Here is a 27,556-nt window from a genome sequence, read left to right as displayed (position 1 = left end):
ATAAGCTTGCCATTAAAGGCAGCGGAAAGATCTTTGGTCTCAGTTATTTGCCTTCCCAGAAATATCCCCCGTTGAAAGACCAAGGGCTTTGCACAGCTTTTTAAAAAATGTAGGGCTTCCCTGGTGGCGCAGTGGTTGAGGGTCCGCCTGCCGGTGCAGGGGACACGGGTTCGTGCCCCGGTCCGGGAAGATCCCACATGCCGCGGAGCGGCTGGGCCCGTGAGCCATGGCCGCTGAGCCTGCGCGTCCGGAGCCTGTGCTCCGCAACGGGAGAGGCCACAACAGTGAGCGGCCCGCGTACCGCAAAAAATTAAAAAAAAAAAAAAGTCACATCGTTTCCGTAAGTGTTTTTTTTGAATTTTATTTTATTTTTTTATACAGCAGTTCTTATTAGTTATCAGTTTTATGCATATTGGTGTATATATGTCAATCCCAATCTCCCAGTTCATCCCACCACCACCCCACGCCCCCATCCCCTGCTTTCTCCCGTTGGTGTCCATATGTTTGTTCTCTACATCTGTGTCTTTCTGTGTTTTTAACACATCAGACTTGACCAACAGAACATTTCTAGTGACACTCTATGAAATATGAAAGTAAATATGAATGACCTTGTAGAAGTAGAGCGTTGCAATCTGCCTAACAGTCTTGGTCTTCTCGGGGAAAGCCTCCTGCATTTTATCCTCCGTATCACTGAATGGAAGAAATCAAATTTAGCACATTCCTATAGTTGAGTTCACCGGTTGTTTCCTGCCTGTCTTTTTTTTTTTTTCCACTCATGCAATGAAATAATCATTAATTGCAAATGTTCAGATTCAATCACGACATTACTTTTACTGAAATGTCTACTTCAGTAAGAGAAAGAGGGAGATATTGTAAGAACTGAATGGTGTAAAAGATTTTACTAAAATCAACGGAAATTCTGTGTTGTCATTATTAATCCCTTTAAAGTGTGAGATACATGTTTCAATTCCTCTCCATCAACAAAACAAACCTCCATAGTCTCACGGAAAAAAAACTTAATTTTGTGTTCTTTAATTATCATTTAATATCATTGGCTTATGATTAAAAATGAAAAGTTCGCCAACCCTCAAGTTAGATTTTGTTTTTATTTATTAATTTTTTTATTTTTGGCTGAGTTGGGTCTTCGTTGCTGTGCGCGGGCTTTCTCTAGTTGCAGCGAGTGGGAGCTACTCTTCTTTGCCGTGCGCGGGCTTCTTATTGCAGTGGCTTCTCTTGTTGTGGAGCACGGGCTCTAGGTGCACGGGCTTCAGTAGTTGCAGCACGCAGCCTCAGTAGTTGTGGTGCATGGGCTTAGTTGCTCCGCGGCATGTGGGATCTTCCCGGACCAGGGCTCAAACCCCTGTCCCCTGCTTTGGCAGGCGGGTTCTTAACCACTGCACCACCAGGGACATCCCTCGAGTTAGACTGACAGATGTAGAATCTTCTCGTGATGACTCCAGCTGAGTCCGAATATCTGCTGTAACCATGCCTGATTCATCCCCAGTTGGAGAGAGGCAGGTCAGCGTTCTCATTCTGGATTGTTTCACTGGAGTAAAGAGCTGTTTCTGGAATCTTCAATACGCAGGGAGCTTTTGTATGCCTAGAACAATTATCACTTGCATTTTGTCCATTGGGTCGAAATATAAAACTTCTAAAGTAGGTTCTTATAAAGTAGGTTCATATAGGAAACTGGCCAAGATCCAAGTATTTCACCATGGAAATCATCGATATATCAGGTTTCCCAGAAACCCAATGGTTAAATATTTTTCAGCGTGATGTCATGCTTCACATATGTGTTTTCCATGTGTATAAATTAGCGTGTCTTGAGGACCGTGCCTTCATACCACTTTTGGAACTCATTCAAGTGTCTTGCAGTGTGTGGAGCTCGTACACACTAATAAATTCTTCTTCCTTTACTTTGGCGAGTGGCTACTGATGCTGTTTGAAGAAACTAATATATAATTTGTCCCTTCTCTCATAGATTCGATGCCTTGTAGCAGTATTGATCAAGCTATTGTTAATTATCCACCCATTACCCCTAGGGAGAATTTGTAAACGTGTTCTCCAAATTTCCCATCCCCATGTTATTTTAATACCATGGATCACAGATATTCTCTACATTTGCTTATGGAATATATATCCATATATATCCATATATATGGAATATATATATATATATGTCTTATTCTGAGTGTATATATAAATATACATATATATAACTGAGTGTATATACATATATATATATATATATATATATATTCAAAGAGTAAGATTTTTATTGCCCCTTAAGAACAAGTTTTTACCCCCTTGAAAGTGACACATACCACCCCTGTTGAGAATGCAGATCTTGTAATTTCCATTCCTATTTGTCACTGTCATTTCCCATTTCTTTTTCTTTAAATGTTTACTATTTTTATTTTTTTAATTTTTATGTATTAATTTATTTTTGGCTGCATTGGGTCTTCGTTGCTGTGTGCAGGCTTTCTCTAGTTGCGGCGAGCGAGGGCTACTCTTCGTTGCGGTGCGCGGGCTTCTCATTGCAGTGGCTTCTCTTGTTGCAGAACGCGGGCTCTAGGCGCGCAGGTTTCGATAGTTGTGGCACGTGGGCTCAGTAGTTGTGGCTCGCGGGCTCTAGAGCACAGGTTCTGTAGTTGTGGTGTACGGACTTGGTTGCTCCATGGCATGTGGGATCTTCCCACCCCAGGGCTCAAATCCGTGTCCCCTGCATTGGCAGGTGGATTCTTAACCACTGCACCGTGAGGGAGGTCCCACAGTGATTGTTTATGGCCAAAAGCATCTCAGGCTGGGGACCCCTCAACCTCTGAGTCTCATCCTCCCCCACCATTATAGGCTTGGGAGGGTGGCTGCAGGGGCCTGGAGACTGGCCAAGGGAAGGCTGTCCTGGAAGGGGCAGCCCCAAGTGCCCATGGACAAATGGATGGGTCTGAGAGAGGCTGAGGTCTGAGGCTGTCCAGGGCTTCTCAAGGGAGAAACAACATGCATCCTGAAGCCTGGAGGACCTGTGAGGTCCCTGAAAGAAACAGGAGAACTTGCTCGAAGATCTAATCCCTGCTTCCTGCTGCCTGGTCTTAAAAAAAGTGTGTGTGTGTGTGTGTGTGTGTGTGTGTGAGAGAGAGAGAGAGAGAGAGAGAGAGAGAGAGAGAGAGAGAAGAGGGGGAGAAGCAAGAGAGACCAAGAGAGAGAGTGAGGGAAAGATTATTTGTCCTTAGTACTATGAAACACACTTTTCATGTGAATTAAAAAATATGATCTAGGGCTTCCCTGGTGGCCCAGTGGTTAAGAATCCGCCTGCCAATGCAGGGGACAGGGGTTCGAGCCCTAGCCCGGGAACATCCCACATGCCACGGAGCAACTAAGCCCATGTGCCACAACTACTGAGCCTGCGCTCTAGAGCCCGCGAGCCACAACTACTGAGCCCACGCGCCACAACTACTGAAGCCTGCACGCCTAGAGCCTGTGCTCTACAAGAAGAGAAGCCACCGCAATGAGAAGCCCGCGCACCGCAACCAAGAATAGCCCCCACTCGCCGCAACCAGAGAAAGCCTGCGTGCAGCAACGGAGACCCAACACAGCCAAAAGTAAAATAAAAAAATAATAATAAATTTATAACAAAAAATATGATCTATAAGTAATTCTTATTTTATTTAAATTGGTCAACTTGGAATAAATATATTCCTCTGTAGTCTTGCAACCCGTGTGCTAGGTGCCCCCATTAAAGACTCTTGATCCCCAATTGCTAACAGAGAGGGCTTGTTTATAATCCTTAATCATGCTAGCTATGTTCGAGCGTGACTAGAAAATGGCAATGCAGTGGGCAAGGGGCTTGTGTGGATCTGGGACTTCAGGCCTTTCATGTTATTAGTAAAGTCATGTGACTTTACATCAGAAGGCTCATGACTGTAAGACGGGATTAGATCACATTGGCAAATGACTTAATTGTGGTCTACCCTAGGTGGAAATCTCAACCCTTAGGAATGAGATGTAGGAAGACAAGGTAACATCTATCCTTCCCAGTAAATTTCCACTGATGTTTTTGGATGAATCTACCCAATTTATGAGATGAAAGTGAACTGAAAAAGAGGAAACAAAATTCAACTTTTGTTACATTTCATTTTGTTATATTAAAACTAACACACCTTTTCTTTAACTGAAGTATAGTTGATTTACAATGTTGTGTTACTTTCAGATGTACAGCAGAGTAATTCAGTTATATATATTTTTTCAGATTATTTTCCATCATAGCTTATTATAAGATATTGAATTTAGTTCCCTGTTGCTATGCAGTAGGACCTTGTTTATTTTATGTATAGTAGTTTATATATGCTAATCCCAAACTCCTAAGTTATCTCTCCCCCTCTTTCCCCTTTGGTAACCATAAGTTCGTTTTCTATGTCTGTGATGTTTTCTATTTCTGTTTTATAAATAAGTTTGTATAATTTTTTAGATTTCACAGATAAATGATATCATATGATATCTGTCTTTCTCTGTCTGACTTACTTCACTTAGTATGATCATCTCTAGGTCCATCCATGTTGCTGCAAATGGCATTATTTCATTCTTTTTATGGCTGAGTAATATTCCGTTGTATATATGCACCACATCTTCTTTATCCACTCATCTCTTGATGGACACTTAGGTTGCTTCCATGTCTTGGCTATTGTAAATAGTGCTGCTATAAACATTTGGGTATGTGTATCTTTTCTAGTTACAGTTTTTGTCTTTTTTGGATATATGCCCAGGAGTGGGATTGCTGGATCATATGGTAACTCGAAAAAATAGCAAACATTTTTAAAGTGAGGCATTAGGGATAGATATCTAAATGCAGCCTACAGTCCAGTGGACAAGATGCATGCACATACACAGACACAGACACACACACACCCTCTGTGTGCCACCGGGAGTAGGTGGTTTAAGTGCTGTCAGAAGGTCAACATACTTTGAAATGAAGGGAGGTGGAATGATGAATTTTTCTGCAGGAGGATGTGGAGGGAATGAGTGATTATATCAAGAAATTATAAATCCTTTGGAATTGTTTAGTATCTCCAAGACTCTCACGTCCTGGCTAGCACAGAGCTGACCATATAGAGGGTGGGTTCCCTAATCATTCCCTGATGTGACAAATTGTGCAAACATCAAGGGTGTTGATGAGCGTTAAACAATTCTCAGCCAGAGCACAGAAAATCTATTTTGCTGGATGCAGGAGGTACAGATTTGGTTGTCAAGTTCCGCCTCTTCCTAAGTTGATACCTTTTGTCAGCCGTCGTGAACAGATGATGTACTTCTTCCTCTGGTTCATTCATCTATGGTGTCTCTCGAAGAGCTCTCCCAACCATCTGCAAACTGTAAAATCTTTAGCCTCTTGGTTCGACCTGATCAACATTCTTTTACGATGCTGATTGCTACAGCTTGTTTACAGCCCTCCACATGCATATACATCCATGCATCCATGCAGACATACCTATGTGTTTAAGTAACATGAGCTGTCTGTCACAGCGTAACAAATTATCAGATGTCGAGGCTGGGACACACAGTGGCTACAGCTGGAGCATAGCTTGGCTGGGTCCTCTGCCACAAGATGTTCATAGGCTGCAATCCAGGTGTCAGCTGGGGCTGCAGTCTCAGCAGAAAACTCGAGTGGGGAAGAATCCATTTCCTCTATCCCATGGTGGTTGGTGGGATTCAGTTTCTCACAGGCTGCTGGACTGAGGATTTGAGTTCTTCACCAAGTTTTGGCCAAAAGATACCATCAGTTTCTTTCCTTTTTTTTTTAAATTGAAGTACAGTTGGTTTACAGTGTTGTAATTTCTGCCGTACAGCAAAGTGACTCGTTATATGTATAGATATACATTCTTTTTCGTATTCTTTTCCGTGATGGTTTATCACAGGATATTGAATATGGTTCCCTGTGCTATACAGTAGGACCTTGTTGTTTATCCATTCTCTGTATACTAGTTTGCATCTGCTTATCCCAAACTCCCAATCCATCCCTCCACCTTCCCCTTCACCCATGGCAACCACAAGTCTGTTCTCTATGTCTGTGAGTCTGTTACTGTTTTGTAGATGGGTTCCTTTGTGCCATATTTTACATCAGTTTCTTGATATGAAGGTATTACACAGGTGTGACCGTTTTCTGTGTAATTTGGGTCATTCATGACTATTCCAGGAAAACATTATCTTATTACTCTTGTACCAGTGCCTTAGAACAGAAGTTGATCTCTATTCAAAACGAGTCCATTCGTATTAATATACATCTTCTTCCTGCTCTAGTTCCACATGTATGCAAATCCACATATGTTTGCGTGTCACATGCAAAGCACAATTGGCAATACTTTCCCTCTCCTCTCAAGGAAGGATAAAAAAAATCGAAATGATGATTTTAAAGAAAAGATTCCAAAATAAACCTTGAGTTTGAAAGGATACAAGAGAGTAATGGTGCTAACAATATTTTGGTCAACCTCATCTTATTTAAACTGAAATTATAAACCATGTTCTGTTCACCAGAGAAGTTCTATTTCCCTACTGGTATAGCTGGTACAGGTCATTAATAAGACAGAAGGTTCTTTGCATCGATAAACAAAGCACATCTTTGCCAGTTCTTATTTTGTCCCTACAGTAGTAAACTCCTTTCTTTTTAGATATAGACTACCTGAAGTATAAGGTATAAAGTAGGAAGTGAGGTCGTGTGTACACACAGAACAAGCATACAAGGACAGAATCAGGAATCAATCAATGATTCTGGGAATATAAACATCTCTATAATGTATTTATATATATATATATATATGACATATATATTTACATATTATAGAGAGGGATTATACATAACATATGTATATATAAAACCCTGTATGTGTCATATATAATGCTATACAAACGTACCTCATTTTATTGCACTTTGCTTCATTGTACTTCACAGATATTGTTTTGTTTTGTTTTGTTTTTTTACAAATTGAAAGTTGGTGGCAACCGAGCTGCAAGCATGTCTATCGGGGCCATTTTTCCCACAGTATTTTCTCACTTCGTGTCTCTGTGTCGCATTATGATTTTATTTGTTTTGGTGTCTGTGACCCACATGATCTTTAGTGTTGCTATTATGACTCGCTGAAGGCTCAGATGATAGTTATCATTTTTTAGAATAAAGTATTTTTTAACTGAAGTATGGACATTTTTAAAGACATAATGCTATCGTACACTTAATAGACTACAGGCAACTCTAAACGTCACTTTTATATGCACTGGGAAACCAAAACAACCTGTTGACTTTATTTAGAAATTCACTGTGTTGTGGTGGTCTGGAACTAAACCCACAGCATCTCGGAGGTGTGCCTGTATATTATATGTATTATATAGAACCATTTACATTATATAAATATATTAAAAATTATAAACTATAATATACAAGTATATATATTATATAACCTTACATATAATATATAATCCCTCTCTATTATATATACTTATGTATTATATATATACATTTGTATATGTATGTATGTATGCCTGAATATATATGTGTGTGTGTGTATTGGGGTGTGTGTGCATGTGTGTGTATATATATAAGTGTATATACTTATATATATAAGTACCCCGGGAATAAGAAGTTTATAAAGACTTAGGCAATAACAGTGGGAAAGTTGCTGCAAGTTCATTTGAAAAATGAACTCTAGGGGCTTCCCTGGTGGCGCAGTGAGAGTCCACCTGCTGATGCAGGGGACACGGATTCGTGCCCTGGTCTGGGAAGATCCCACATGTCGCGGAGCGGCTGGGCCCCTGAGCCGTGGCCGCTAAGCCTGTGCATCCGGAGCCTGTGCTCCGCAACGGGAGAGGCCACAACAGTGAGAGGCCTGCGTACCGGGGGGGGGGGGGGGGGGGGGGGGAAGAACTCTAGGGGACTTCCCTGGTGGCGCAGTGGTGAAGAATCCGCCTGCCAGTGCCGGGGTCATGGGTTTGAACCCTGGTCTGGGAAGATCCCACATGCCGTGGAGCAACTAAGCCCGTGCACCACAACTACTGAGCCTGTGCTCTACAGCCCGCAAGCCACAACCACTGAGCCCATGTGCCACAACTACTGAAGCCCAGGCACCTAGAGCCTGTGCTCCGCAACAAGAGAAGCCACCGAAATGAGAAGCCTGCGCACCACAAGGAAGAGTAGCCCCCGCTCGCCACAACTAGAGAAAGCCCACGTGCAGCAACGAAGACCCAACACAGCCATAAATAAATAAACAAACTCTATTTGGGGCCACTTACTGGGATTCAGTGTCCTTGGTTTTCATACAAAAGCAGTAGCTAATGGGTTTCTCAGCCGCAATGAATGTACTGAAATTCAGGAGCTTGAACCCTTTTTTAAAAAACCAGGGCCATTTAAAAGTCATTTCGGCTAATCATGTCCAGAGATGAAATAATAACTAGCAAAGGATTTTTAAAAATCAGATGGAAAGTCAGAGCATATTGCCACACAGTATATGCGTCTTACATAATTAATGGTGTTTTGGGGGGTTTAAAATAACAGTCAGAAGGACAAGGGCATGGTAGGGCCTGGGAGCAGACTCCGGCCCAAGAGGATTTCTTTTTTTCATTTCTCACGTGCAAAAATTGAATTAGGGGAATGTACAACCTTCTTGTTGGAAAATATAAACTTGAACATCTCTCGTTAAAGCTTAGAAAACACTTCACCCACAAAACCAATGGGGTCCATCTCTGTGTCTCTTCTAACTAAATTTCTATAATGATATTTACATGTATGAAAAGGTACATACTAGTAAACTAGTATGTGAAAACCTCATTTAAGTGATTGACATTAACCTGGAATTCACGATAATTCAAGGTCAACTGGTCTGAAGTCTACTTTGTATCATTGGAAGGACAAGGTTTCTCGGGAACTTTGGAGTATAAAGTAAGATGGACTGAGGCTAGCTAAGCAAGCCACCTGGCTCACAGTTAGGTACCTTCAACTTTCAGAGCCCCTACCCGCTCCATGTCTTTTTTTTTTTTTTTTTTCCAGACTTGGTTCATTTGGAGGGATTCCCCACCTCTGCTCTCCAGTTCCCCATGAAAACCTTGTTTATCGCTGAAGAATTTTCTCCTCGTCCCTCCAGGAAGCCTGCTATGCCTCTCATATGCTTCTAAGGTGGCACAGACCATGTCCTACCTTGGATTTTAGTAATCGAAGAGCCTGCTTTGTCACCGCCTTAGATTTTAAGCACCTTACAGGTCATTCATATTTGTATCTCCAACAGCGTGTGGTAAGACCAAATAGTATATATTAGTATTGCACTAGTGTTTATTATCCTACCTAATCATAGGTCTATTTTATTTTTCCCATCGTACTAACAGAGCCAATCTGCGTTAGTATTGCCTGATCATCTACCTGGCTTAGGCAGTATCGCGTTTAGGGTTGAACACGTCAGGCCCATGGGAACACGAACGTTCTATCAGAATGTAGGTTAGAATCGTTCAAGGTTGCTGCACTCATCAGAGGGAGCTATGGTACTTTATAGATTATTTCTCCGGCTGCTTCCTGTTCTTATGAATCAAATCCAGCCCCTATAGCAGTGGGTCCTTCTCTGGACCCTATTGTTAATACCTTTTTATGACATGTCTCCCCAACTCACCATGCTCCATAATTAGATTTCAAATGGAAACATGAAGAATTCTCTCTTCCAAGAACCCCGGATTTAAAACTGTATAACTTTGTTGTTGTTGTTGTTGTATTGTCGTACAATCTGTCCTCCCAATGGTTAAGTTGGGTTCTTGCTTTTCCTGGCATTACGTGAGGAAGTCGGGATTAGGGGAAATTATAAACTCATAAAAGTATACGTTCACTTTTTCTTAAAATAATACTCTGGCTCTTTAAGTACTTTTAAAAAATCTCAATAGGGTCATTCTTCCTTCCTTCCTTCCTCTTTCTTTCTTTCTTTTTCTTTCTTCCTTTCTTTTCTTTCTTTCTCCTTCTTTCTTTCTCTTTCTTCCCTCCCTCCCTCCCTCCCTCCCTCCCTTCCTCTCTTTCTATCTGTCTGTCTCCCTCTTACTCAGGACTTCATTTCTCTAGGATCCGTCCTTGCAGCACCCTCAGAAAGTGTACCTTTGCTTTCTGTCTTCTGCTCCTGTGGCCCCTTCTTCTCATTGCCACCAGAGCAGTTGCCCTAAAATATAAATCTAATGATTCCTCCCCTACCCGCTGCTTAACATATGTTATTGGTGCCCCACTGCCTGCTGGATAAATTCCAGCCATTCAGCATGGTATTCAAGACCCTCCATAAATAGGTCTCAGAAGAACTCTTCACCCTCTCGTCTTCTCTCTCTTCTTTTCACACTCTCTACCCTGCCCATACCAAACCCTGTGTATTCCAGATCCCCACATACAGTTTATCCATGCTGTATCCACGTTTCCCCCCCAACTTCTGCACCTGACGCATGTTTATTTACCATTCTGTCACCCATTCCAAGCTTGCACTGCTCACCGCACGACAGGCCAATGAATCTAGAGAGGAAGTGTTGGGGCAACGAATAAGGACTTTATTCGGGAAGCCAGGAGACTGAGAAGCGTCCCAAAGCACCATCTGACCAGAGTTAGAATAGAATCCAGGCTTCTTTATCACTAAAACAGGAGGAGGTATTGGCGGGTTGTGGTCCCAATACAATGTTCCAAGAAAACTTCAACAATTGTTCCTCCCTCCCTCCCTCCCTCCCTTCCTTCCGCCACCGCTTGTGGGAATCTCAGTTCCATAACCAGGGATTGAACCCAGGCCACGGTAGTGAAAGCGCTGAGCCCTAACCAGTGGACCGCCAGGGAACAACCCACAATTGTTTTTTTCTGTTCTGCAACTTTGTATTATGCCTTTAATGGTCAAGCCTGGGAGGCAGAGCCTTGAAAATGCTGTCGTGTATATTTCAGGCTCTGGGCAGCTTTCTTCTACAAAAGGTGCAGCGCCAGTCTGACTAAACACAGACAGCAGAGCACAAAGGTTAGAGCTAATGGAATAGATTGGACAGGGAGTCAGGTTTGTTCTTCTCTGCTACGGTTCCATCTCTGCTGAGAGCACCCTTTCTCTGGACACTGTTTTCTCCATCATTTCCATCTGCATGGATGCCTGTGAATTCATACATCATAGGTATTTTCACACCTTCTGGTGATGATTCTTTTCTTATGCTGTTGGCTCCCTTATCCACTAGACTGCATGCTTCTTCAAAAATACGTGGATGTGTGTTACTCACAAATGCATTCTTAGTGCTTAGGATTATGCCTGTGCTCAAGAGATACTTGATAAATTTATAAATAAATCAGTGAATTCACACTTTCTCAGTAAAGCCAGTGACTTTCTGGCCTGCTCTAAGTTATTGTGTTTAACTCAAGTCTCTGCTTCTAAACCCTACTTTGGGAAGAATAGATGTCTATACATGTATATATATATATCTGTCTATATATTTTTGTGTCTACAGTTATGTGTGTTACTAATTTGGGGGAAAAACTATACTTATTAGCGATACTATTATGTTATTGGATCTTCAATAATTATTAAATAATAGAAGAAAAATATATATTTATATAAAACATATGTATGTTTCTTCTATTATTAGATTATATATCTATTTTGTGTATATATAACAGTGATGAAAATAGCATTCTCTCTGTACCTTATGTATGATATATATAGACATCTTTTTGGTGATGCATGTTTTCGTGCCTATTATCTCATTTATTTGTCCCAAGGAACCACAGAGAGCTATTTCAGTCACTGTTTAAAGGATCTATTCCCTAAGGTTCACAGAACCTAACGGACTTTCCAACAGGTTAAAGCTAGCAGGGTTCAGACACTTGGTCTGAAGCTAGGTCTCCTAAATCAGTGTTGATCACCTTCCCCACTATTGGCTATGTTCCACAAGAGCCCTTCTCTTAAAACTCCTGAGGAATCCCTAGTTGTGCCATCACACCAAATAATGACAGCAGGTTGGATGCCTGAGTTCGCTGCCTAAATGCAGAAGCAATTGTGAGGATGTCCTATGGATAGAAGACATTATGTTTTTCCTTCAGGAAGTAAGTCCCTAGGCCTGTGAAATAAGGTTAAGAAAAGCAGACATTTATTTGGAGCTTCTCGCATGCCTAGTCCTGTATCACATGTCACATCACAAGGATATCGCAAGGTGATTACTTGTCTTCTCCACGTTACAGAGGCGGAAACCCGGACGAAGTATTTAAACACACAGCGAAGGTCATATGCCACTTGAACCCAAGCAGTCTAGTTGGAGAAGCTGTGTTCAGACTGCCACAGCACTCTATAGCCTTCCCTGATTTATGAGAGAGGAGCTTCGGACATCAACGCAACTGACAGCCAGCTACCTCGAACCCAGTGATAAATACCAGGTCCTATCACCAAATTCTGAGTTGGCTGGAAAAGATGAAATCCTGGATCCCGAAAGTGAAGAGGGGTATTTCAATACAACTCGCAGATGCTAGAAACTTCTTCAGTATTTTATTCATCAAAACCACTACTGTATAAGAAACAAACAGGGGCTTCCCCGGTGGTGCAGCGGTTAAGAATCTGCCTGCCAGTTCAGGGGACAGGGGTTCGAGCCCTGGTCCGGGAAGATCCCACATGCTGCAGAGCAGCTAAGCCCGTGCACCACAACTACCGAGCCTGTGCTCTAGAGCCCACGAGCCACAACTACTGAAGCCCATGCGCCTAGAGCCTGTGCTCGGCAACAAGAGAAACCACCACATTGAGAAGCCCACGCACGGCAACGAAGACCCAACGCAGCCAAAAAAAAAAAAAAAAAAAACCCAAAAGGTATTAACCCATCACCTGGGCATAAAAGAGGTTCTGTCCTTTACAGGTCTTCATTCTAATTTTGCCAATTTATCTATCTATCTATCTATCACTGTTTCCCAGTACAAGCCGAATACCATCCAGAAACAGTAACACAGTTGTCAGCCTGACCCCCGGGGAAGAGCTTGCACGGCTGACACTCACCCTTGGATAGCATAGCCTTAAAGGGTTAATGGTGTTTGCAAATACGGCACCGTGTGTGGTGTCTCCGAAGGGTATCTGGAGAGGGCAGGGAAGCTTTCCCGTGCGCTCTGGCACGGTGGCCCAGTGAGACGCGTGCTCACCTGTTCCACCACCCCGGCGGCACCAGAATCTCTCTGTTCCAGCTGGTTTGCACTGGGATTAGCTGCTCTTTGCATGCGCTTGTAGCCGTGGATGTGGTTTCTGTAGCGATGGGGCCGACCGCGGGGATCTATTGGCTGCTGGCTTTGTAAATTTCATTCAGTTTGGTCCAATAGCAGAGGGGGGAGCTGGGAACCATCAGGACCTCTCGCTTCAATCTCTCTTTTTCTTGCAGACGGGTCTCTGTCTCTACATACAGAGCTCTTATTCAGACGTAACGCTGCCCTTCCTTCTCCGGCTGTGTTCCTGTTTCTTCTTCCCCATCAGACTAGGATAGAAACAACGAATTTCCTGCAAACGGCAGTGTCGGTGGTCCTCGCGTTTCTTCGGGGGAGCAAATCCAGTTGAGATTCGAGAAAGCCAAGGCGCTTGGACTTAGTACATCCTCCTGAATCATAGCCTCGGTCCCTGGAAAAATCTGGATGCATAAAAAGAACACTTACAGCCGATGCAGCTTTTCCACGGCTAAGGTAGGTGCCGTTTTAAGATGTGTCTGTGGGGTTTTTTTTTTAAGCCTATTTAACGTTTTGACTCGTGTGCTTGCCAGCAAAAGATGATAAGCCCGACTGCTAACGTTTGCGCTCCACTTCATCCGACATTTAAAAAAAAAATTTTTTTTTTAAATTTTGAAAATTTGCATAGCACTTTTTCTTCCATCGGTCGCTCCGTTTCTTAGGTGTGGGTGGGAGTGTGGACATATATGTACGGCGTGTCCTGTGCAAGCTTCGTGCACATCTCTACAGAAACAGTACATTTTTTCTTACGACTTAAAAAAATTGGGACCACCGTGGTTGGGAAGCGTTTTGCTGCAATCAGCTATCTGAACGCCTCTGGGGCCGTGTGTGAGGTGTTTACAAAATAGCGCTCTGTTACATACAAATAAACAGAAGAGTGTGGCGGACACAGGAGGAAAAAAAATACATCTGCAGTACAGGGAGAGAACGAGCGAAGTGCCAGATGTCTGCAAAGCAGGACTGGCAGGGAAGCCAGGAGCACTTCTGGAAACTGTGAGCCATCACGGGCTTTTTTCTCCTCCTTCTTCTTTAAGGAAACTGTCAGCTACCACCTCCCGGGGTGCATTTTTTTGGGTTAACCAGAGAGAAAAAAGGAAAACAGGCTTGGCTGGGTTTGCATTAAGCGATTTTTTCCCCCCTCCTTCCTCTGCTGGCCTTGGATAAGATGACGGCTTGTGTGATGCACGAAATAACGCACGTGATTGATGAGGGGCTGGTTGGGCTTTGCTGGGGAGCGACCCGGGCGCGCTGGAGACCCCGGGTGAAGACGAAATAGCTTAGCGCCGTTTCTGCAAAGCTGGGGAGCGGGCCACCTGCCCTCCCACTGCCATCCGCCCTTCACCCGTGCGTGTGGGCTGTGGGAAGGCAAGCGGCGGGAGATGGAGGGCGCGAGGAGGAGTGAGGGCGGTTGGTGGCGTTGCTGCTTCGGGAGCCTTTGGGTCTGGCCTGCACGTCTGCGCGGGGCACGCAGCTGCCGCCCGAGCGCCGTCCCCGAGCTGCCCGCTTCTCCCCGAGGACCACAAAAGTTGGTATCTGCGGGGACCGGCGCTGGGCGTCCTAGCCGGGGTCTCCGGGGATGCGGACCCCCGTCGGTGCCCACGGAGAACCCTCGATCCGGGAGGAGAGCCCGCGGGAAGCACGGCGGGCCGGTCCTCTCGCCGGAGGCGGGGGGAGGAGGTCCGGGGACTCGGTTCGGAGGTGCGGACCACCCGCAGCGCCTTGGGCCACGTAACAACAACCCTCCCCGCTCCCTCGCTCCATTCCCCCCCCCCCCCGCCGTCTCCCAAAGCTCGCAGCCGTCCCGCGCTTCAGATCCCGCCCGCCTCCCACGCTTTCCCAGCCGATTTCATCCGGAACCCGCCGCCGCCCCCTGCCCTTTCCCGCGCGGCTCGGCCTGACCCCCGTCCCGCTCCAGCGGGCCGAACCGGCGTACCGCTCGGCCGCAGACGGTGCGGGGGTCGCAGGCCGGCGGCGGCCGGAGGAGAGGCCGAGGTCCCGGCTGCACCCCGACCCCAGCCCACGAGTGTTCCCTCCCTCCCGCTCTGGCTCTCCGGGAAGCCCGCCGCCTCTTCAGGGCGCGCGGGCACCCTTCAGTCTCCCAGACGCCCCCTCTTTCCCCGCCCGTCCCCGACCGCACCCCTCCCCTCCCCTCCCCCGGCTTCTTCGTCCCTCCGAGAACCGGTAGGTTGGATTTCTCCGCCCGGCCCTCCCGGGCGGCCCCCCCGAGTGGTGCGCCCCCGGATCCGGGCCCGGGGCCCCGCGCATCCCTGGGCCCGGCCCACCATTCCGGAGCCTGCCCGCCGCCAGACACAGCATCCTTTCTCCCCGAAGCGGCGAGGGCGGGAGCCGGGGGTCCCCCCGCGCACCCTCGGGGCCTGGCCGGGGCCGCCCTGGGAACGGAAGTCCCCCTCGGAGGGCGAGGGGCGTCCGGAGGACCTCTTCTGCCTCCCTCCCGCCCCTCTCCCTTTTCTGTTTTGTTTTTTTGTGGGTGGTTTTTTTTTTTTTTTTTGGCTGCGGGTTTTCCTCTGGTGTGACTCCCTTCTCTGAACCGACCAGCAGGTGTGGGCCTCTTTTCATCTATTTTTGGAGCCACGAGGCCGCTCTCTCGAGCCGGCGGGAGGGGGGCGGGGTGCAGGAGGCCGCGTCGGGGGGCCGAGGAAGGCGGCTCGCGCCCGCGCTGGGAGCGCGCGTCAGGAGTGAAGCCGAGAGCGCGCGCGCGCCTGCCGTGAGCCGGGCCCGCGGCTCGCCCTCCGTCATGTGGACCCAACTTGGGAGATTTGGGGTGAGGTGTGTCCGGTGGCGGGTATCGAACTCAGCAGGTACTGTTCTTGCGAGCGGAATCCACAAGGTGGTAGTGTGGATTCTTCCTTTGATTTCTTTTTTTTCCTACTTGTTCAGTTGCGGGGAAACGGCTTTCTGTGCTCATAGCCTAGGCTGTCTGAAGGGGTCCCCTGGCTGACCCGGCTTCCACATCCTGAGCGCGCTGCGTTTAACGCATTTTGTGATGCGAGGTGGTACGAGCTAGCTCCTTTTCGGAGTCAGCCTTTAGCACGATTGAAGGGACGGGACGCAGAGGAAGAAAGAAAGAAAAAAGAAAAGAAAGTTTGGGGAGACTTAGTTATCCTGAGGGAGCAGAATTTCCAGTTTGTGTAGGGTTCTGCAGGCAACGTAGGAGTGCGTGCATAAGGCATCGTTGGTAGGTATATACTTCAGCTAGAAATTAACCGGGGCTTCAAGACCTGACTTTGCATCAGAACAAAGCAACCTCAGCTGCTAAGAGAACGGCGTAGTTTGAATGGCGATGCTTAGCGTTTTTCCTAGAGAATGAGAGAGCCCGGTGAAAGGGTCCTGTGGCACAGAAATCTGCATCCTTCTGGGGGCAGATTGAGGGGCTGGGGAATTTTTCATGCCTTTAGTTGCCTTTAGTGGGCTTTGGAAAGAGGTTAACAGCCAGCCTTGAAAATCCTCAGGGTAGATTTCCTCGTGTAGATGCAGCAGAAGGGGTGTGTGTGTGTGTGTGTGTGTGTGTGTGTGTGTGTGTGTGTGTGTGTGTGTGTGTGTGTGTGTGTGTGTGTGTGTGTGTGTGTGTGTGTGTGTGTGTGTGTAGGGGGTGGTGGGTGTTTTGGCACATGGCTGCATTCATCCCTTAATTCCAGATTTTAAAAATGTGGATTTTAAAAATGCATCCCTAAAGTAAGAACATAAGAATCTCACCGAAGCCTCTGCAAATATTTATTTTTTTTCTAGATTAAAACTTCAATATTCTATTACCCAAAGAAATGTACTTGGAGATATATCTATATATCTATACTATATCTATCTCTCTCTATATAGAGATATATATTTGGCAATTTTAAAGAATATTTTCCTTGACATGTAAGAAAATCATGAGGGCCAATAAGTAGCAAGTGGAAAATTACTTCATCAGTTTTAAATTACTGGATTAAAATGACAGGTTTAATTTTTTGGAAACCAGAATGATTTCGAGCAGGGAGTTAATGATAATTGCATTTTCATACTAATGGCTGTGCTTTGATGCTGTCTTCAAGGTGTTTTGACACGTTTTTCTTTGGTGGAAGAATTGTTGCTTTCCTTTGTATTTTTTTTTCCCCCTAAATAAAAAGAGTGCTGAATGTACATTTGGCCCTAAACCCAGCTAATTTATACCCAAATCTAAAAATAGATATGATACTTGATAAGTGACGATTTGCTACATAAGGTAGATAGAGCAGGTATTGCCACGCTCTGAAATTTACAAGTGAATAGACCTGGGCAATATAAAAGTTCTCTTTCTGGGGCCTGGAATGTAGACCCGCAGTAAGTATGTGGGGTTTTTCTTTATTTCTGAACTTGGCCTTTTCATGTTTTTTTCCTTTGTAGTAATTTGTGGAAAGCTTCTTGGTCTCTGTACAAAGATGAGAGTGTTTCCTCTCTATACACATTACATTGCTTTCAGAATGTGCAAGCGTCTCTTTAAGAACTCTTTAGAATATTGTGCTTTGATGCCTGGACCACAACAAAAAAACCCAGAGAGGGTTCTCACAAAAGTAAATATTCAAGTGCACAGAGTCTGGCGTGGCTTTACTGTTCTTCCGTTTTAATTGGTACTCCAGATTCTAAACCTTTATTGCACAGCTAGGTATTGTCAACAGTACAACCTGTTGACAGAATTGATGTGATTCCAGTGAAGCCACCGTATGAAAATATTTAAAGTCCTTTAATGCCGTCACCCTGATGACAGGCTTCTCTGGTTAAAATATACTTAAATTCCAAACCCGATGAGAGCTGATTTTTGTATGTGAAAGTCAAGGGCAAGGAACGGAGTTTTAATATATAAACCACAACCGTATACTTTCTATAATGCTCTTGATGCTTAAGGGTATACATTTATTCCCAAATGAGAAAAATACGCTCAGGGTTTAGTTTAAGTCAGTTGCCCAATTAAAAAAAAAATATCCTGGATACTGTATCTTTTCAGAAGAGACACTTCATTTTCCGCTTAATTATGTTAAAAAATTCGAAGACAGACTAGGCCTTGGATGTAGTGACAGCTGATTTCTTAAACTTGTCAGCTACCAGTTTCAAACCAGATATTCCGCTTTGGGCCGGATAAGGGCAGACAGTGAAAAATCTCAAAATTGAGCCCACGTGGTTCTAGGCAATTAGGTCATCTGTTGTGGGCTGCAAACCATTCATGGGCCATTCACGCCATGAATATTTTCCAGTTTTGTCATTTTTCTCTAAACAACCTACATTTGGCCTTTCAAAGCCTCTTCTGTTCTGTGCTCCGTGAGTGGCGGGATGGGAAACCCTTCCTCCTTTTTCTTGGGGGCGGGCAGAGTAGGACAAATGAATAAGGGAGAAAAAAACAGTGGGACCGCCTAGAAGTTTGAGGTTGGCCATTTATAGGCTTTGAACAAATACCTCTGAGAAGGATTGATTCTGCAGTGGGTATACGACACAAAAAGGAAATAAAGGACTCATGAAATCAGCACATGAGTGGAGAATAGCCAGGCCACTTAGGGCTCTGATTTCAGACTTCAGACATTCACTGTTGAGATCACCTGCCCCAGGTGTGTGTGGAACCCCTGAGCGCCACCTGCCTGTGGAAATGGGCCAGTTTCCAGAATGAGCATCTTCTCTGCACCAGCCCCCGGCCCCCCTGCACCTCCCAGAAGGGGTGCCTGACCGAACACGAACCAGACCCCAACAAACGTGAAATGTACAGTAAGGTGAGGTTTTGTTGAATTGATTCCAGAGGAGAAAAGAGTAACCGTATTAGGGAAGAAGTGAGGAAGAATAAACCCTACAGGGCCTCACTGGAGGCAGATCTTTATTTCAGGATGGTATTAAGGAAATGACATGTGCTTTCGCAGCTCTTTGGAAATGAAGGGAAAGAACCCAGAGTTTTGTTTGGTGGTCTTATTTAAAACGTGTGTGGTATGAATAGTGATTTACCAAGGTAACAGAGCGCTCTTTTTTGGATGGCAACTGGACCTTCTTGTTTTGCTGTGTTGATATCGGTGATCATTTTGGTTTCCAGAGGCTAATCCCTGATTGGATGATGAAGTCGTCCTTCCATCGCAAAGTCATCATCCCAAGGGTATTTTTTTTATTTTATTGCTTTGTGGTAAAAACGTGTGACACGAGAATCCACTCTACTGTACACGTAAACACATGTTTAAGTGCACAGTATAGTCCTGTGGACTGTAGGTCCAATATTGTGCAGAAGATCTAGAAGATACTCATCTTGCTTTATCTAAACTTTATGACCTTTGATTCGTAACTCGCCATTTCCCCCTGACAACCCCCATTCTACTCTTTCGTTCTGTGAAATGGACTCTCTTGGGTTTCTGCAGGCATCCACCCTCATCCCAACTCATCTCTCATTTTTTTAAAAAATTGGAGTATAGTTGTTGTGTTTCAGGCGTACAGCAAAGTGATTCAGTTATACATATATATGTGTATATTCTTTTTTCAGATTCTCTCCCCGTATAGGTTATTACAAAACACTGAGTGTAGTTCCCTGTGCTCTACAGGAGGTTCTCATTGTTGATCTATTTTATATATATATATAGTGGTGTGTATCTAATCCCAAACTCCTAATTTATCCCCCCCACCGCTTTCCCCTTTGGTAACCGTTTTTGCTTTTGTCTGGCTGGTTGGATCTTTTTTTCCGGGGGGGGTGGGGCGGTGTTGGGGGCAGAAGTCGTATTTTGCCAAGTGCACTTCTTTGAAATGGGGAATTTCACCTCCGATGTTTCTACATGAAAAAGAACGTTGGTTAAGCTTTTGGATCCTTAAAAAAAAAAAAAAGAAAGTGAAAGAAGCTGTGATGGGCAGTGATGAGAGGTGTATTAACCGTGAGTCGCTGTTTATGTTTGCGAGGCATGGAAAAGATCTCTTTGGTTGTGTTCTTACAGCGGTGATGGGATTTGCACATGGTGTCAGTTTCCGGGTTTCATCTATCAACATCACCAGTGTTTGGTTTAGACCCGTGGCAGGGACGTGGATTATGTGACCTTGACGGTCCGCCAGCTTTAGCTACTCAGCCCGCAGTGTCAAACCGTGGTCTCAGAAACAACCAATGGGGATGGGGGTGTGCGGGGGCATTGGGGAGGTGTGTGTGTGGAGACCAGAACCCACTGAGATGGAGTGCCTATAGTGTTTTCAGTTTTTTCCTACTCGAGTACCCTCTGTGAATGGGCCAGGTGGTAGGCAGCGATGAACTCATTTTTAAAAAGTTTAAGTTGATTTACATAATTCTATTAGTTTCAGGTGGACAGCATAGTGATTCCATATTTTTACAGATTATACTCCATCAAAAGGTATTTTGAAATAATGACTGTAGTTCCCTGTGCTGTACAATGTATCCTTGTGGCTTAAGTGTCTTATACATAGTGGTTTGTACCTCTTTTTAATTGAAGGGTAGTTGATTTACAGTGTTGTGTTAGTTTTAGGTATACAGCAAAGTGTATTCTGTTTGTATTCTATGTGAGTCTGTTTCTGTTTTGTAAATAAGTTTGTTTGTATCCTTTTTTTAGATTCCACATGTAAGTGATATCATATGATATTTGTCTTTCTCTGTCTGACTTACTTAGTATGATCATCTCTAGGTCCATCCATGTTGCCGCAAATGGCATGATTTCATTCTTTTTATGGCTGAGTAATATTCCATTGTATACATGTACCTCATCTTCTTTATCCGTTCATCTGTCGATGGACATTTAGGTTGCTTGCATGTGTTGGCTATTGTAAATAGTGCTGCTGTGAACATTGGGGTGCATGTATCTTTTTGAATTAGAGTTTTTGTCTTTTCTGGATGTATGCCCAGGAGTGGGATTGCAGGCTCACATAGTAACTCTATTTTTAGTTTTCTGAGGGGCCTCCGCACTGTTCTCCATAGTAGCTGCACCAATTTACATTCCCACCGAAGGCGCAGGAGGGTAGTTTGTACCTCTTAATCCCCTATCCCTATCTTGCCCCTCCCCCTTCTCTTTCTGCACTGGTTACTCGTTTGTTCTCTCTGTATCTGTGAGTCTGAGGAAACACGTTTTTTCAAGCATATAAAGTATGTCACTGTTAACTGCTTTTCTCACGCGGGCGCATACTCCCTCATGGCCTAAAGGCATGTGGTAAGAAGGGAAGCGTGTCTGTGTGTGTCTGTGTATATTTATACACATAGGTATGCCTGCATGCACCCGCATAACCAAGAGCAATTTCTTGCATCAAATGTTTTTTCTCAGCCACGGCAACGCATTAGATCAAAACAAAAAAACAAAGTACCAAAATGGAAAATGAGATTTTTGTCTTTGTCATTTTCCATTTCTTCTCTCTGTCATTCACCGAACATAAGTGATATTAGAAAATTCATGATGTAAGTTACCTGAGACGGACCTGAAAAGACTCCTCATTGGAGGGGGAAGACATTAGTTTGCAGTGTTGCGTTAGTTTCGTGTGTACAGACAACGATTCAGTTATACATATGTATGCATATTCTTTTTCATGTTCTTTTCCACGATGGTTTATGACAGGATACTGAGGCCTAAATGATTTGAGAGTGCATGTTGAGGGGCAAGCATCTGCTTTCTCTAACTTTCCCTGAAGCTTTCTCTTCTGATGTGAGTAGGAGTTTCTTACAAGGTATCATCGTAAGGTCCAGGGTGAAATAATCTATATGGTAGGAGTGATAACACGCTGCCCTTTTATGTCCATCCATACTCCTCCAGGTTACATACTGGGATGGAGACATTGACAATGTTTGCAAGGATCACACTGGACACTCTTTTTTTAAAAAGGCGAAACTAAATAGCCCTTTTATCTGCCTGGTAGGAGATGCACGCCTTGGTGTCTCTTGGTAGGTAAGGGCTCTGTGGAGAGGCTGTCACCATCGAAAGCTCCTGGCGCAGTCGAAGAAGCATCGTATCAGCACAGCAGACGAACCCAGAGTTCACTTGCCGTGAACACCGAGAAGCTGGAAGTCCCCAAAGTTGAGAAGCTCATAATAGTCTCTTTGTGGTTTGGGGTCCCTGCCTTCCCGCACTCCCTTTGCATGCCAGTTTCACATGCAGCACTCATCCACGGTGCACCTACCGAGAAGCACGGACACACCCCAGCTCACAGGAAGGCCACGGCAGCCGTGAATTGAGCCCAGAGGATTTCCTCTCCTGGGTTGTCACTTTGCCCACGGGCTCAGGTTCTTTGGAACTAGGATTGCACGTAGACTGCAAACAGGCGTAGGTCCCTGACATGTCAGTAGGCTGGCGTGTGGACCCAAGTGGTCTCAGGACAGTTAGAGCCACAACATCACAAAGCTATTTCTTGCATAGGGTCGTTTTATTGTCAGATCATATCTAGAAAGACTTCATCCTCTAAACTAGCTAAATTTCATTTAAATATGTATGTATATAATTATTACTATGTTGTATTTCTATATTTATATAATTATGTGTATACACGATGCATTTTTTAAGTTGAAGTTTAGTTGATTTACAATGTTGTGTTAGTTTCAAGTGTACAGCAAACTGATTCATATATATATATATATATATATATATATATAGATATACACTTTTTCAGATTCTTTTCCCTTACAAGTTATTATAAAATATTGAGTCTAGTTCCCTGTGCTATACTGTAGGTCCTTGTTGGTTATCTATATATAGTATACACTATGTGTTTTATATATTTGTATTTGCATACAATTTATATAATTGATCAAAGACTCATCAAAACATGCTTTATTTTACTTTATTATTTTTTATAAAAAATATTTATCTATCTATTTATTTATTTATTTGGCTGGGTCGGGTCTTATGTGCAGGATCTTCATTGTGGCGTGATCTTTCGTTGTCACATGCGGGATCTCTCTCTTTTTTTTTTTTTAGTTGCAGCATGCAGGATCTTGTTCCAGGGATGGAACCCGGGCCCCCTGCATTGGGAGTGCCTAGTCGTAACCACTGTGCCACCAGGGAAGTCCCAAGACATGCTTTATCTTAAAATTCATTGGAGAGCCTTTATGTAGATAATGAAAATAATTCATTTAGCCATGCAATGTATTATATAAATATTATTGTGTATTACATAATGTATATACATATTTAACTTATATAAGAACTAAATGTATATACATAAAATCAGGGCTTCCCTGGTGGCGCAGTGGTTGAGAGTCCGCCTGCCGATGCAGGGGACTCGGGTTCGTGCCCCGGTCCGGGAAGATCCCACATGCCGCGGGGCGGGTGGGCCCGTGAGCCATGGCCGCTGAGCCTGCGCGTCCGGAGCCTGTGCTCCGCAACGGGAGAGGCCACAACAGTGAGAGGCCCGCGTACCGCAAAAAAAAAAAAAAAAAAAATTAATACAAGTAGAGACTACATATATAGATGGATGAATAGATAGTTTGATGTGCATCTTCCAGAAGAAACTGTGTCACATCTGGTAAGACCACTTCCAGGCTGGTCCCCAGAATCTACATTTAATGGTCCACAGAAACTACCTCTTCACCTTCAAGTGAAGTTGAGGCGTTATTAATGTTACTATGGTAACAAGCATATTCGAGCCCTCACTGAAACATAATTAGTAAGCAACCTCATGTCAGTGGGAACATACGTATCAAGTCAAGCCCTGTATCTTTCCTGCCTGGACGGATAGGCGTCTTCTGCCCCTAGAACACAAGACCCGAGAATCTATCTCAGCAGGACAGACGCCACAGTAAATCAGTGCTGCCCGCCACGGGCACGGCTTGGTGGTGGTGGCTGCCGTGCCTCTTCATCTGAGCATCTGTGGGCTAGATCCTGTGGGCTAGGTGTCTCGTGTGGCCTTGCTCAAGATGGGAAATCAATGTGGTAGGCTCGGGAATGGAGCTCCTTAGCCTTGGCAAGAAAGAAATTCGGTGACTGAGGCATACGCATCCTTTTTCTGGAAACTAGCTTCTGACTCCTGTTCCGTCTTTCATTCATCACTTTTCTTGAGCATGTCCAAGTTGCAAGGCTGGAAGGAAATTTAGCCCTGGTAATGTTGAGATGATTTAGGCATATGCTGCCTTAAAAATCCTTGCCTGTGTGTGAATGTTCATAAATAAGTTGTTAAGATATTTAGTTCACGTGTGTATCACCCCTGCCTGTTTTCTGGGACGTATTATGGACTTTTCCTTCTTTAATCTCTCCCCGCCTCCCCCTCCCTCCCCCCTCTCCCCCTCCCCCTTCCTCGCTCCCCCTCCCCCTTCCTCGCTCCCCCTCCCCTTCCTCTCTCCCCCTCCCCTTCCTCTCTCCTCCTCCCCCTTCCTTCTCTCCCTCCCCCTCCCTTTCTCCCCCTCCCTCTTCCTCTCCCTCCCTCCCCCTTCCCCCCTCCCCCCTCACTTTCTTCTGTTTGCTGACTGATGAGAACTCAGAGGTCCCCTTAAAGCATTAAAGGACCAATGAAGGTAACTAGATAGAGAATAATTCTTTCCATCAGTCAGGAAAGAATAGAAAAATGAAATGGCAAAGAAGATTTTCCAGGACAACTTAATAGAATTCTTCACATGCCCTATTTGTTTAGCTGCTTATATTTTTAAAAGTTGTCAAACCGTATATTTGTGAAACATTGATTTTCATTTTAAGTAAATTGTGTGAGCGAATACATATTTAAACAGATTACTTTGATTCAACAGAGAATTGAGGGCCCATCAAATATTTTTTTTAAACATAAGGTAGTGGATCTAGCCTCATTAATGAATGACTGTATTCTATGGTCGTTATAAAACTCAATAAGCAAGTTAGACATTTCAGCTTTTTTGTGATAATGAAAAATATCATGAATTCTCATGTACTGGAGTCTGAAAGATTGTCAAATCACAGATAACGTTCTCAAACTCCACCACCCCTCGTATAATCTATTTTTCAGCTAGTTAAGGTCTTTGTCAGGAGCTCCCAAATCAGGGATTGTCTGTTTTTAAAATTTTTTTTACTGAAGTATAGTTGATTTACAACGTTGTGTTAATTTCTGCTGTACAGCAAAGCGATTCTGTTAAACGTATGTATTCAATCTTTTTCGTATTCTTTTCCATTACAGTTTATCACAGGATATTGAGTATAGTTCCCTGTGCTATACAGTAAGACCTTGTTGTTTCTTTGTTGTTGTTTGTTTGTTTTCTTTTTGCGGTATGTGGGCCTCTCACTGTTGTGGCCTCTCCCATTCTCCAGTTGTGGAGCACAGGCTCCGGACGCGCAGGCTCAGCGGCCATGGCTCACCGGCCCAGCCACTCCGTGGCATGTGGGATCTTCCCGGACCGGGGCACGAACCTGTGTCCCCTGCATCGGCAGGCGGACTCTCAACCACTGTGCCACCAGGGAAGCCCAGACCTTGTTGTTTATCCATCCCATATATAATAGTTTGCCTCTGTTAATCCCAAACTCCCAGTCTTTCCCTCCCCCAGCCCCCCTCCCCCTTGGCAACCACAAATCTGTTCTCTATGTCTGTGAGTCTGTTTCTGTTTTGTAAATAAGTTCATTTGTATTATTTTAGATTCCACAGAGTGATATTGTATATTTGTCTTTCTCTTTCTGACTTATTTCACTTAGTTTGGTAATCTCTAGGTCCATTCATGTGGCTGCAGATGGCATTATTTCATTCTTTTTTATAGCTGAGTAGTATTCCATTATGCATATATACCACATCTTCATTAAGTGATTTTCTTTTAGAGAGGCTCCCAGATCAAATAATTGGGAGCCTCTCTAATTCCTGTCATACCCCTGTCTTGACTTTTACATGGAAAACAGACACATTAAGGAGTTGAAGAGCCTCACACTGATGGATTCAGGAGACATAGCATAATTTGAGATTCTTTGGAACAAGTGTTACCCAAATTACCTAACTGGAATCACATAGCAGGCTTCTATGACATCTTATTGACACAGAGGTAAGGGGATCTAAGATTACTTGAAAGTGTTTAAATTGCCAAGGGAATCTGGAAAAATGAACTGACTGGTATTTTTGTTTGATTGTTTCATTCACTTATCCAGCATTGATTGAGGGCTGAGACATGGGGTAGATGAAGAAGACCAGGTTGTTTATCTTTCATGTACTATCCATGTGACAAAGCCCCCCAGGAAAAATAGTGTGTGGGGGATGGGTGGGCACGACAAGACAGGAAACAGACTCAAAGTTAACAACAAAGAAGTTTTCTGTCTCTGGAGGGTGTGTGTGTGTCTGTGTGTCAGTGTGTTGTATTGGGTGTGTGTTGAATTTCTCATGTTCTGTATCCAGTGTTAAGGAAAATAACAACTTAATTCAAATCTTTTTTAAGTAGTTGAAGGCAAGATCAGTAGGGCCATACAGCTGAAATATCGAGAAGGTAGGGAATTTTATAATTTTCAGCGGGAGATGACATACCTTCAAATTTTTAGCTTCTTCAACAGCACAGGCTACTAGGGTTAATTAGCAAAGAGATGATTTGGTAAAAGACCAGAGGATTAACCAGGGGCTTCGGGGGAAAGAAGGCTACATGTCCTCGTGGATGCCCGGGATGGTACCTGTACCCCAGCCCTTAGCTAGCAGGCTGGGTCTGTCTGCGTTTACATCTTGTATCATTACCCGCGAGCCAAGCTTACGCTGGAATAGTTCAGATCACAGTACAGAAAATTATTTGGAACTGGTACTCCTGGAGAATCAGAACCATGGAAAAGGAGAGGACATTTTGAAAACAAAAACCAAATACAGAACACAAGGCACAAACCTTCCTTACGGATTGATCTTTGCCTCTTAGCACAGAGCTGAGGGTTAGCAGCTGTGATGTCACCCAGCAGGCCAGGCAGGAGAAAAGACTTCTCCCTGAATACGAGGGTCAGGGAAAAGTAGCAGTTACACAAAGTTAAATAGTAGTTAAAATGAGAAGACGAAGTTATCAGACAGAGAAGCTATGATGGCAACACAGAATGGGGGAGAAATGTGAGTGTGTTAAGAACAGAAAACCAACCAGCCTCAGTGAAAGGGTGATAGGCAGGTGAGTTGTAGATGCGTCACAATAGAGCTGTTATAAGAATACGACAGTGGAGGAGAGTCTTAATGCCTATCCCGGGAAAAATCCCATCTCAGTACGCGTCTTCGGACAATGTTGGTTCATGGTGGAAATCATGGAAACAGCAGCATATTATGGGGAGAAACGCGTACTTTACACGTTGCTTCGCTTCGGATTTGAGTGGAGGTGTTTCGTGATGATTCTGCTAAAACAATTTCACAGATAAAGTGATGTCCACGAATTTATGTGATGATTATATTGATTGAAAAGTCTCCCTTTGATGAATAACAAGAATCAGCTGTTAAAATTTATCAAAATTATATTAAAATAACATCAGTAAGCATGTGTCTTAATTTCACAGG

At 44.2% G+C, this 27,556-nt stretch overlaps 1 protein-coding gene across 9 annotated transcripts in view; it reads left to right on the top strand.

The window, feature by feature from the left end:
* Positions 1 to 27,556, top strand: part of NLGN4X (neuroligin 4 X-linked) — a 921,956-nt gene that overhangs the window by 562,159 nt on the left and 332,241 nt on the right. For all 9 annotated transcript variants that reach the window (XM_079910741.1, XM_079910740.1, XM_079910739.1 and 6 more), the window contains 3 exons: positions 9,023 to 9,263; positions 12,191 to 12,806; positions 13,363 to 13,657. The gene's annotated coding sequence lies outside the window, so the exon portion shown is untranslated. The remainder of the gene's footprint in view (positions 1 to 9,022; positions 9,264 to 12,190; positions 12,807 to 13,362; positions 13,658 to 27,556) is intronic.

The sequence above is a fragment of the Stenella coeruleoalba genome (assembly GCF_951394435.1).
Source record: "Stenella coeruleoalba genome assembly, chromosome: X".
Taxonomy (NCBI): domain Eukaryota; kingdom Metazoa; phylum Chordata; class Mammalia; order Artiodactyla; family Delphinidae; genus Stenella; species Stenella coeruleoalba.
This window is presented reverse-complemented; position numbering and strand designations above follow the sequence as displayed.